The sequence below is a fragment of the Siphateles boraxobius genome, unplaced genomic scaffold (genome assembly GCF_051911475.1).
Source record: "Siphateles boraxobius isolate OS27281-9 unplaced genomic scaffold, OSU_SipBor_1 25, whole genome shotgun sequence".
Taxonomy (NCBI): domain Eukaryota; kingdom Metazoa; phylum Chordata; class Actinopteri; order Cypriniformes; family Leuciscidae; genus Siphateles; species Siphateles boraxobius.
The window spans coordinates 4902930-4914456 of NW_027508866.1; the positions used below are offsets into that span (position 1 = coordinate 4902930).

Sequence of the window (11527 nt, forward strand, 5' to 3'; positions counted from 1 at the left end):
GCGGGGACTCACACTTTGGGATGTGTTGAAGACTAAAGACTGACAACAGCATTGTTTGCCAAGCAAACCGTTTCACACCATCAGTCTAATGTAAAGTGTGAAACTGCATTCAATATGTGCCACAACTCGCTGTGTGTAACAGAGGATGATCACGATCACGATCCAATCAATAGCCTGATCGTTACAATGAAGTGCTGAGAGGGAATCATTCAGGTGTTATCAAAGTGGTGTGTATACATCAGATCACCGTTATCTCCGTAGAATCACACTTAGCCATGAACCATGTGTGTAAATTCATAAGTCGACAGCATTGCTGAGTATTTTCTGCTTAAAACTGCAATGAACCAAAGACAGTCTCAAAAACACACTTTGAAATCGCTGGTGTTTCTGACGTCACAAACTACCTTGACCAATCAGATCAACGTGTGATCGTCAACTAGTGGATTTTTGAGCTGAGTGGAGGCGGGGCTCATTTGCATATTCATAGAACCACGCATATTAAATGAGGCAAGGGTGTCGAGTTACATTCACGATATTTTAAGGCATTATGAATTTTTTTTCAAGGAACAAATATGTAATTTTGGTGATCAAAGATGAGTTTTAAGGGGTAAAACTATTGACTACAGGAGGACTTCAATAGAAGTCTTCAACACTTTGGTCTTTCTTTTAGGACGCCAGTAATGGATGGTAGAACGTTACCACTGTTTTACTGCAGAAACTACGGTCTCCAGCTTGATTGCTTGTATCGTCGCCCGGCTCTAGGGCATTAAGATATTAACATCATGTGTTTTGAGAAAAGTGTTATAAAATACAAATAAATGTGACTTGACAATACTGGTGAAAACTATGGTACAATCAGCCATGGGAATAAAGTAGGGATGCACCGATATCGATATCGATAACTCTTTATATTTGAAAGCCGATAACCGATATATTGGCCGAAAAATCTAAATCCAAATTTTTATATAATTTTTGAGAGCCTGATTAAAAAAAGAAAAGCCTGAAGCATTAAAAGCCATGTCCCAAACACACAATAATAATGTTCTCATTATAATTTTGTGTAGCCTATATGACAGACTTGTGTTGCACTGAACTGTATTTTCCTTTTTTGAAGAGATTCTAATCATATTTCAAGCAATTCAAATCCATCATGTTGAACAGTGCGCATCTGAAGCGTCTCAGCTGGAGGAAATAATACATTATTTATTGGCTTTAAAAATGATTTAGCAAATATTATTACCGGTCCGATAACGATAACATTCAAAATGATCATATATCGGGCGATACCGGTATAGTGGAAGATATATCGTGCATCACTAGAATAAAGCAAACCATCAAAATTAAATAACATTTCTTAAAAATGACGTAACTTAAAAATTAAAGCCATTCTAAGAACATTACAGAGTCAAAAAATCCTAAATATTCTGCCAATCAAGATCTGGATCCTCTACACAGTCTCAAGCCTTTCTGGCTAGGGATTTATTTCTTTATTTTTGGTAAATTGGAAAATAACTAATTGAACTGAATCTTACTATCTGAAATCAAAAGGCAGGATGAAAAAGAGAGCGGGAGTGAATGTCCAGGAGTATAAACGCCTGAACACGACCGTGAGTGAGCTTTGGGGAGGGGGATGGTGGAGAGACTCAAGTTTTTCACAGTCGAGACTCAAACACTTTGTTATGTAAATGCAGGCTTGGAAATGAAGCGCAGGAATCACAGGCGGTTGATGTGAGCAGAGATGGCACTTCCTTCAACTGCGCATTTGTCCATGTGAGTTCACTCTCTGAATTCAAATGAACCGGCACTAAACAATGACTAATAATACATACATTTAATATCTAAACTAAGGGGTTTTCACATGGATGAGGCCTTCATCTGTCCTTTTTCTATAACAGTAGGTTTTATGTTGTGCACATACTAAATTATCAGTAACACTTTACAATAAGGTTCATTAGTTAACATTAGTTAAATACCTTAGTTAACATGAACTAATAATGAACAATTCTTCTATAGCATTTATTAAGTTGATATTAATTTCAACATTTACTAATACGTTATTAAAATCAAAGGTTGTATTTGTTAACATTAGTTGATGCACAGTGATCTAACGTGAACAAACAATGAACAGCTGATTTTTTAAGATTAATAAACAATGTAGCAAATATATTGCTCATTGTTTGTTCATGTTAGTAGAACATCGGTTAAAGAGGACGGGTTTCATTTAGACAACATGAGTTGTTTATATGATTGTTTGTGCTCGTGTGTCCCGTTCAGACTTTATTTCGCCGTGCTCAGTCGAAACCAATCCAGTGTGAACGGCTTCTAATACACATTCAAATTTGACAACCGGTTTGCTGTTTATTTGAATGGCACTTCTTATTCAAATGACAGATTACAGGCTCTTGGTGAGCTATTGTGACGTGTGCAGCTCATAACACGCTGAATAATGCATACAGTAAAATGATCTAAATGTAGAGACCTTCAGAAATCAACTGAAGTAAACACATTCCCATTCTATGAAGAATGGGATATTTCGGGATGAGCCCTATAACCTACTGGTAACACTGTACAATAAGGTTCATTAGTTAACTACCTTAGTTAACATGAACTAATAATGAACAATTCTTCTACAGCATGTATTCGATACTATTAATTTCAACATTTACTAATACATTTTTAAACTCAAAGGTTGTATTTGTTAACATTAGTTAATGCACTGTGAACTAACATGAACAATGAACGACTGTCTTTTTATTGACTAACATTGAATACTGTTACAAATGTATTGCTCGTTGTTAATTAATACATTAACTAATGTTAACTAATGAACTTATTGTAAAGTGTTACCAAACTATACCCATTATAAGCCACTCCATTAAATAAAAAGTTACTACCGTATTCCTTTTATTTTACTAAAGCTTCTAAATCTATTCAAGTTGCTTTGGCTATATATATATATAGCTTGAGAAATAACTTTTCTGTCTCTCGTAGTGTTTTGCCCCTAGGTCGCTATATTTCTCCAATAGAGATAATTCTGGGACAGATAAGCATGATGTATAGCCTCACATCTGGCCCCCATCCTGTTCTTTCCAAAGAAAAAAAACCTTTCTTTTCAAGATGAACTGCCGTGTTATCAACACTACTGAAACAATGCGCACATCACTATCCGACCCTGCATGCTTCATTCAATCTTTAAAAAGTGTTAATCCAGATCTTCATTCTGCTGATGGTTTGTTTTAAACACACACACACACACACACACACACACTCTGCAGTTTAGATGCTCGCTGTCCCAGAAGACCCGAATGGAGTCGCTGGGAATGATCAAAGCCACGCGATTCAGTCCCACTGCGAGCGCACAATGGAAATATTATATTTATACTCACAGATTGATTGATTGAGGAACAGTCCTTGTCGGCCGATAAAGCGAGGGTTTATAAGTCACCTCTAGACCAGCGCACAAAGACTCTCCTCGCGCAGGTAGAGCTCGGGTCCGCGCGCTCCACATAAACCCATTAGGCCTCTACGAACACGGACTGGTGAGGAACACGAACCCCGAGTTCTCGTTTAAAAGGCGCATTTCGTCGCTCTCGGCCGCCGGTAGTTGTCCCGCTCCATGCAACACTCGGTTTAGGGGAGAGCGAGATGAATCCCCTAAATCAAAGCCATGCGCCTGTGCGTCGTCGAGGTGGCCCGATAGGTTTACCTATAACCCCGCGTTTGCAAACCGGGACGGGTCCTGCCGCACACTCAGTCGCAAGAGTGTGTTTTTTCTAAACTTAAGGAGATTCCACTGGTTTCGGACTGCGTAAAGTGAGTCTCGGTCCGGGAGCTCAGACGCGAGCGCGCGGTTGCGTGTCTCACTGCAGAGGCGCGCCGGAAAACACGCGCTGGAACGCGTTCACATTCACACGGAGCGGAGCCATAAACCTCACGGAAGTCTGTCTTCTCAACAACTGTTCAAACACTGCCTACACACTGCTCTGGTGGAATAAAACCTGACTTCCTCTCACACACTGCTCATTCTACACTTTAGTTTAATATTATCCTCAATTCTGTGTGAGCACTAAAGGCAACACCAGGCCTACATTAACATACGTGATTACAAACCATTATTAAGCATACTACAATTGTGTAATCGCTTTAAAATTATTTTACCAACTGTAGTGACTACACCAAGTACTGAATCATCAATCATGAGAATGATAACTTTTTTATTTTCATGTATTTTCACTAGAACTATTACAGTCCTTACAGTTGTGTAGGCTGTTTTTTCATGCCATACTATGCCAACATGGTTATGAACAAACGATCTTCCAGTTACATTAATGGAACGTTATAATAATATTAATAATAATTCTCTCAAAACGTTAGCACAAAAACGTGATGTATAAATTGTTAATTGAGCTTTTTTCTGAAACATTTAGATTTGTAACATGTTTAAATGTTTCTTGTTTCAGATCGTTCAGAGAAAATTCAAAAGTAACGTTCCAATAGTGATTGAAGAATAATAGAACGGAATGTTTCTTTAACGTTCTTATTACCAAGAAAAAAAGGTTTTACATATCTTTTTTTTAAACTGTCTGTTTTGAATGTTCAGAGAACAATCAACGTTTTAATAACTTAATGGGAACGTTATAACAAATAATCTTAGAATATATTTTTGTCTGCTAGGTTGTCACCTAAAGGCTCAGGAATCACATCTAAATGAACTTGAGTCAAAGTATTTTTTTGTTTAATATGACTAAATAATTTTAAGGGTTAGACTATTTTAGGGTTATATTATTTATAAAAGCTCTTTAAAAAATAACTGCATATTTCCACATTTTACAGTGTAGCTTACATCCGTGGTTTTAACTGTGGTTTCTATAGTAGGCTTTCTGCGTTTGATTTGGTCTGAGAATTGTGAGTTATTGGTTGTATGATTTTCCTGGTGTTATGATTTTGTTGTTATTTTGTGTTTGTATGATTGTTAGATTTGTATGCTTTTTATGGACAGCACTTTGGTCCACTCTAATGGGTTTGAAAGCGCTTCATAAATAAAAGTTGAGGACAGCAGTTGTTATGCACAAACCATTTGGCCATTCCAGTTATTGCACATGCATGTTTGATCCCACAGTCCTTTGGATTGAAGCATGAAAACGAGCTGCATGATTTCTCTTAGATAAAGGAGGACATTTAGGGAAAATGAATGAGGTTTAGAGAAGAGTCCGATCAGCAGGAAGTGGAGAGTGAGTGAATTAGGCAGACATTACCCTGTGGTAACTCGAGCCCCATGCTGTCATCTCAACACTTCAGCCAACAAAAAAATGTTTGTCCAGCCATTTGTTCCCGGTAGTGTCTCCCCGCAGTAATACCTCTTCAGCAGGAACCAACACGATCTGTGCTGCAACAATAGCCTAGACGCTGCTTTCAAACATATCAGACTGAGTTTGGGCATTGGGATTCCTGCTCAGACAACAACAAATACAGCCGTTTTCAGTTTGAGGACTGTAGTTCAGAGAAAGCTTTGTGAGTTTGTGAGAAAAAAAAAGTTTCAGAAAAAATATTAATTTCCATCTTTCTTTTTCATCCCAAGAACAAGAACGTGGGTCATAGGATCTCTTATATGTGTCATCAATATTAATAATATTTTAAAAAAGGAAAGGAAGCACACAAGGGAACGCTATGAATCTGGGTCAGACTCACAAGGTGGATTGTATATTAATTGGCATAATTTTACATAATAAGGAATAACAGAAAAAATGAAAACAGGTGTACAGAAAATGTTTAAGCAAGAGATCAAACAAACAAGAGTGTGTTTTTACAGTTTTCTTGTGTAATGTGTGTAAAGCAAACTCTTATTTTATTTGCAAGGTATATGAATCTATTAATTTATTATAAACTATTTATCATAAAACTATTTATTTTATTCATTTGAAAAAAATATTGGTAACACTTTATAATAAGTTCATATTAGTTGACTTTAGTTTATTCATTAACTAACAATGAGCAATACTTTTTTATAGTTACAATTACATGTATACATTTTTTTTTAAACATTAGTTAATAAAAATACAACAGTTCACTATTAAGTTCATGTTTGCTCAGATCCATTAAATAATATGAACAGATACAACTTTAAAATATAATTATGGAATAATTTGTTTTAAAAATCTAGAAGTACATTTTATTTGTCTATAAGTAAATCAGATTTGTACATGCTTTAGAAGTATTTTTCATTGTTAGATGTGTTAACAAATGTATGTCATGTCTGTTGTTCATGGTTTCACTAGTGAAAAAAGTATTGTATTTGAAATATGTTCCCTTTTTCAATAGTACATTGCAAATATACTAACAAAAAAAGTGTACTATCTTTAAATATATTATATCAGCATCATGCTGTTACCTTCACAATACAACTTTTAACACACTTTAAAGTAATTGTACTTTAGTATAATTTCTAAACAAAAATACATTTAAGAAAAATAAACTAGAAGTGAAAATTCTGTGTATTTATTTGCACTTTACTTAAAAATATATTTTAGGTATATTTTTAACTGTGTGCAGAAAAAACGATCAATGCATTGAAAGTATACTTTCAAAACACATTATAGTATACAATAGTATATTGTACAAAGTATAGCTAAGTAATATTTGTTTATTAATATGCATTTGTTATTGAAGACAAAGTTTGCAATTTATAGTATTTGGAATAAGCCAAAGGTATTTCTGAGCTGAACATTTACTTTTTACTCAAATATACACTTATATTTGCTTGTATGTTTCGAAGACAATCGTAATGAATTTGTAATGTACTTGTAACACAAATAAAGTACACTGTAGTATCACAAATCAAGCATGTCATTAGTCCCTAGACTCCCTACACAGGCATATACCTAAAGTATACTGAGTATACTTGAAGTTGTTCCAATTAAACACAAAAGTAAACTAAATACACTTAAAGTTATGCTTTACTACAATTTAATTACAATTGAAATGCACTTTGTACAAAATCAGTTGTTCCGAAATAGCACACTTCAAGTTAACTAATCATTAACACACTTGATGTATCCTGAATAAGTCTGGCTGCAAGTATACTTAGCATATGCTTCTCAAGTCTCACGTGTTATGTTGTCATTGGTTCATTGGTTGTCTTGATTGTTCACAGGTGTGTCTAGTTAAGTCATCAGTCTTCGTGTATAGCCCTCATGTTACCATTAGCCTCGCTCGACTTCATGCTCTGCGCAGACCGATCGGTGGCTGACTTGCTGGTAATAATTTTGTTCGACTTGATACAGTGCCGACGCCACGTGACTGTGACGTATGCCACCAAAGTAGCGCGAGAGTGATTCGAGAGAAGCCGGAGGACTCAGCCAGCAGATTCTCCAGAGCGGCTCACGAAATCTAGGATCGCTATGTTTAGACTCGCTTCAGACTGACGGCAGAAGGTCTGGACTCCATCGCAGCTTTTCTTGGTCAAGGATCGTCCAATAGCACGTTTGACTGACATATAACGCAACCAATCACAGTTCGCTTTGTTCCGCGTCATGTTTAGGGGCGTGACGATATAATGTCGATGTCCCTACAATAACAGACCGGCGTGCATCTAATAAATTATTCATTCAAGGACGTTGTGCGAGTTTACTGCAACAATGAAGCAGCAAACTTCACACACTTTTGAAAATCCAGCGTTTAGTTGATCCTGGTAAGCGTTTATTGTCACGGTTGTAAACACAACGGCTTTCTTCTTCCACGAGGGGTTTTGGCGTCACGGCATTTGTTTCCAGGCGGACTGATAAAGAACGCGACACACACATCTCCCGGACATCCTGTAAAATTCAACCAATCAGATCGCGACTTCAAATGTTGCGATTCATCAGACACAGTCAGATCCATTTGCAAACGGTTTATTCAGATTAAACAAGGTCGACAGGCAAGGGTCAGTACCAGCGAGAACAGTGGAGCAGGGCAGACGACAGCGTAAAGGTAACCAGGCAGAAGATCAGGGCAGGCAGCAGACAAGACGAGATGCAGGAAACAGGCAGGGGGTCAATAGGCAGGCAGCAATCAATCGGAGGCGAGATACAGCAGGGTTGTAAACACGGGCAGAATAACAGTCAGGGAAACGCTCAGAAATGTACACAGGGTGAAACAAGACTTCGCACAGAGCGAGCTGTGAGCATGAGTTATATAGGGCTGGGGATGAGATGCAGCTGTGTGAATGATCATTGTCCACAGGTGGGGATGGAATCAGTGAAAGAGTGAAGCATGGTGGGAACTGTAGTTCGGGAACCAGTCAGTATTCGGGGGAGATCGACCGTCGTGGGTTATTTGGGAGACCAGCAGGACTAGTGGTTGTGACATCAAAACTCCTGAAGTGTTTCCAGTGTGCCGTATGCATCAGACGTTCAGCCAACGGTTCGTGAGCGTGACATCTGAGGATGAGACTACCCGAACTCTGATGACGACACAGCTGTTTCACGATTGGCCAGATTCACTGCATGACAGCAACTATCACGTGTGTTTCGTGTTTATTCGAACCATTCGAACACCTTCAGTTCCACTAATGCTCACAAATCTGTTTTTATAACAGTACAATCTCTTTTCATATAGTCACAATGTTATATTGTGTCATGTTTATCCAAATAAAACTGATAAAAAATGTAGACCCCACTTCATTGATATAGAAAAGTTAAACTTTATTCTTGAACAAACAGACGTTTAAGCAGCAGTACATAAAGTATTGAATGAAAATGTCTCTGAAAAGTCTATGTATTTGACAAATATTGCATTTATTTCACTTCAGCGGTGGTAAAGTATGCAAACACCACGTGAGCGTCACTACGGGAACCAGAAAGTGTCCGACTTCACGTCTCCGTTTTCAGCTCCTCCCCGTCTGCACTCGACAACTCCGAAATCTCCGATCGGTTACATCCAGCCGCAGCCGATGTCCAACACACCTATTGTCTCTTGTCTAGCTTTGTTCTTGTGACCACTGTTCCGTGAGTTTTAGTTTGTCATATCTTTATTTATTTTGTACACTGCAGTTAAATATATACTGCATTTGTGTTAGTCAAGCTTGCCTCCAGTAGAATCATTACAATGTAACTGTACTGTAAAGTGTTACAAGTTTTTTCCTTTTCAATTTTGCTATATGCCCTGATAATATATTAGCATAAAATGCAAAATACTTGATCAGCAAAATGAATCAGCAACGAAATGTGAAATGCATGTACTTTTTTTCTGCCAGCAAGGGTTGAAAACAGGGAACCCGAAGATGAATGTGCTTTAATAAGCTTCAGAGATGCATCCAAATGCAGGGAACAGAAGAAACACAAGCTCTAACGTAACATAGACCAGACAACTGCGAACTAAAACAGTGATATAAATACTGATGGTAATGGGGTGAACACAGCTGAAACAAATGATAAATCATATTAGCAACCATGACGACAACCAATAAGCGGAAAACTGGAACACAGGAACCAATGAATACAAACTAAAAGTCCATGAGAGTGAAACTAAGGACAAACATGACCAAATATCCCAGACATTTTCAGAGATCAATTAAATGAAAGTACAATTAATGTGTGAATGTCAAGTCAAGTCAAGTCAAATATATTTATATAGCGCTTTTCACAATACAGATTGTATCAAAGCTGCTTCACAGTATCAATCAAAACAACTTAGCAATGTTTGTTTATTACTGGAAAAAAAAGACATCCAAGTTTGGTAGAGCTAATCAATGGTATGATTGGTTAATTAATTTGAATATCCCCAACTGAGCAAGCCAAAGGCAACAAATGTGAACAAAAAAACTGGGTAAATACTCATACCTTGTCAAGACAATTTAACTAAAATGTATCTACAGTGAGAATATCTTGATCCGCTACAATGACAGAATCCTCTTCTTTGTGTTCAGATCTATTATTGCATTACATACAATTACTTAAATACAGCTTCTGTAAGTATACAGTACAGCTCGACTTCTTTGATATGTATAGCAGTTGAAAACTACAGACCAGCCTCTCTTCATCATTCTGTCAAAAACTCTTGAAAGAGTTGCGCTCAATCAACTCTCTTCTGTCATTCTGACAGAATGACCGCCCTGCTGTCTCTTGCTGAATCTCTTCTGCTGGCAAGAGCAAACTCCAGATCATTTGTTCTCGTTCTCCTAGACCTGCCTGCTACCTTTGACGCTGTAACCCAGCAGATCCTCCTGTCTAAGCTTCATGACTAAGTCATCACAGGTACGGGGCTTCAGTCTGACCTCACAGGCAGATCTTTCAAGGTTTCAGGGAGACGAGGGGTGACTGAGTCAAATCAGCTAATCACTGGGGTGCCTCAGGGTTCAGTGCTCGGACCTCTTTATTTCTCCATTTCCACGGGGAACGATAATAAAGTCACATGGCTTCTCCTAACACTACTATGCAGAGGATATGCAGCTTTACCTGTCATTTCAACCTGATGATCCCAATGGCTGTGTTCCCAGTGTCGGGCTAAAAGTGAGTGTGCCAGTGCGTGCCAGTTCCGTTTCCACTGTCACTTCCGGGGTTTGATCGGGCCTCGTTGGGGCTTCCTCGGGGCCAACGGACAGGGTTTTCTGGCCCGCTGAATACCTTGGTCCAAAGCCATGCCAACAGGGGCTTGAGGAGTGGTCATGAACAGAGGAGGAGTTTATCTGAGTCGGAAGACAGCAGCAACGGGTGATTCAATATACCAGCTAACATCAGCATTAAAGACTTTTAACATCATTTTAGCTCAAAAATCTCTTCCAGACAGCAGCGAGTGTTTGATATAACTTCTATTTGTGATCCAATGTGGATTGTGATCACCGTATAAGGCAGAAACATTTATATGCGATGCTAAAGACTGTGCACGCTAACCATTACCATAGTAAACATGGTAAATATGACTGCTTTAATAAATCAAGACAAATCATATTGTCTATCACAATCATGTTTTTATTTTATCTGTCAGTTCGTCTTGTCTCGTCTCTTTATACTGGACTGTCTGTTATCCAGATTTAGCTCCACACATGTCATAAAATCGACAGCTTCCTCTGTTTCTCTGACTGAAAATATAACTGTATTGGGAGAGAGTGCTAAAGCTCCTCAGGTCGTTTTATTGGTGGACCATTTGTAGAAATCATCGTTCTTTCTAAATGTGACCTAAACATACTGTCCTTTGAGTACAAATAAACAGAAACAGACGAGACTGAATAAGTATGTGTGTCCTCTGGCTTTTGTGAAATATCTGTAAATACCACTTTTTTAATTCAATTGTGGCATAAATAAATGTATTATGGTCAATGTATCATTTATTAGTGGAAAACATCGATGCTTGGGTTTGAAATCTTTAAACAAAAATGTCAATAAACTGCCGCTTTTATCATGTTCGTTTTGCAATCTCGCTATTTTCCTGTGATTTCTTTCGGATTAGTTTACTGATCAATCTTGCACTTGTTGGTGTAACGATGGGTTTGTGTGACGTTGTTCCAGAGAGGTGTGTTACGGGTGGGTTTTAGTGAAGCGCTGCAGAGCTT

The 11527-nt window shown here is 37.9% G+C and overlaps 1 protein-coding gene across 7 annotated transcripts in view; it reads right to left on the reverse strand.

The window, feature by feature from the left end:
• Nucleotides 1–3958, reverse strand: part of adgrl2b.1 (adhesion G protein-coupled receptor L2b, tandem duplicate 1) — a 122908-nt gene extending 118950 nt beyond the window's left edge. For 2 of the 7 annotated variants that reach the window (XM_077242119.1, XM_077242124.1), the window contains exon 1: nucleotides 3387–3885. The gene's annotated coding sequence lies outside the window, so the exon portion shown is untranslated. Of the gene's footprint in view, nucleotides 1–3386 lie in introns of all 7 variants that reach the window. The other 5 variants (XM_077242123.1, XM_077242120.1, XM_077242121.1 and 2 more) reach the window with 3 other exon arrangements.
• Between the last annotated feature and the right edge of the window lie 7569 nt (nucleotides 3959–11527).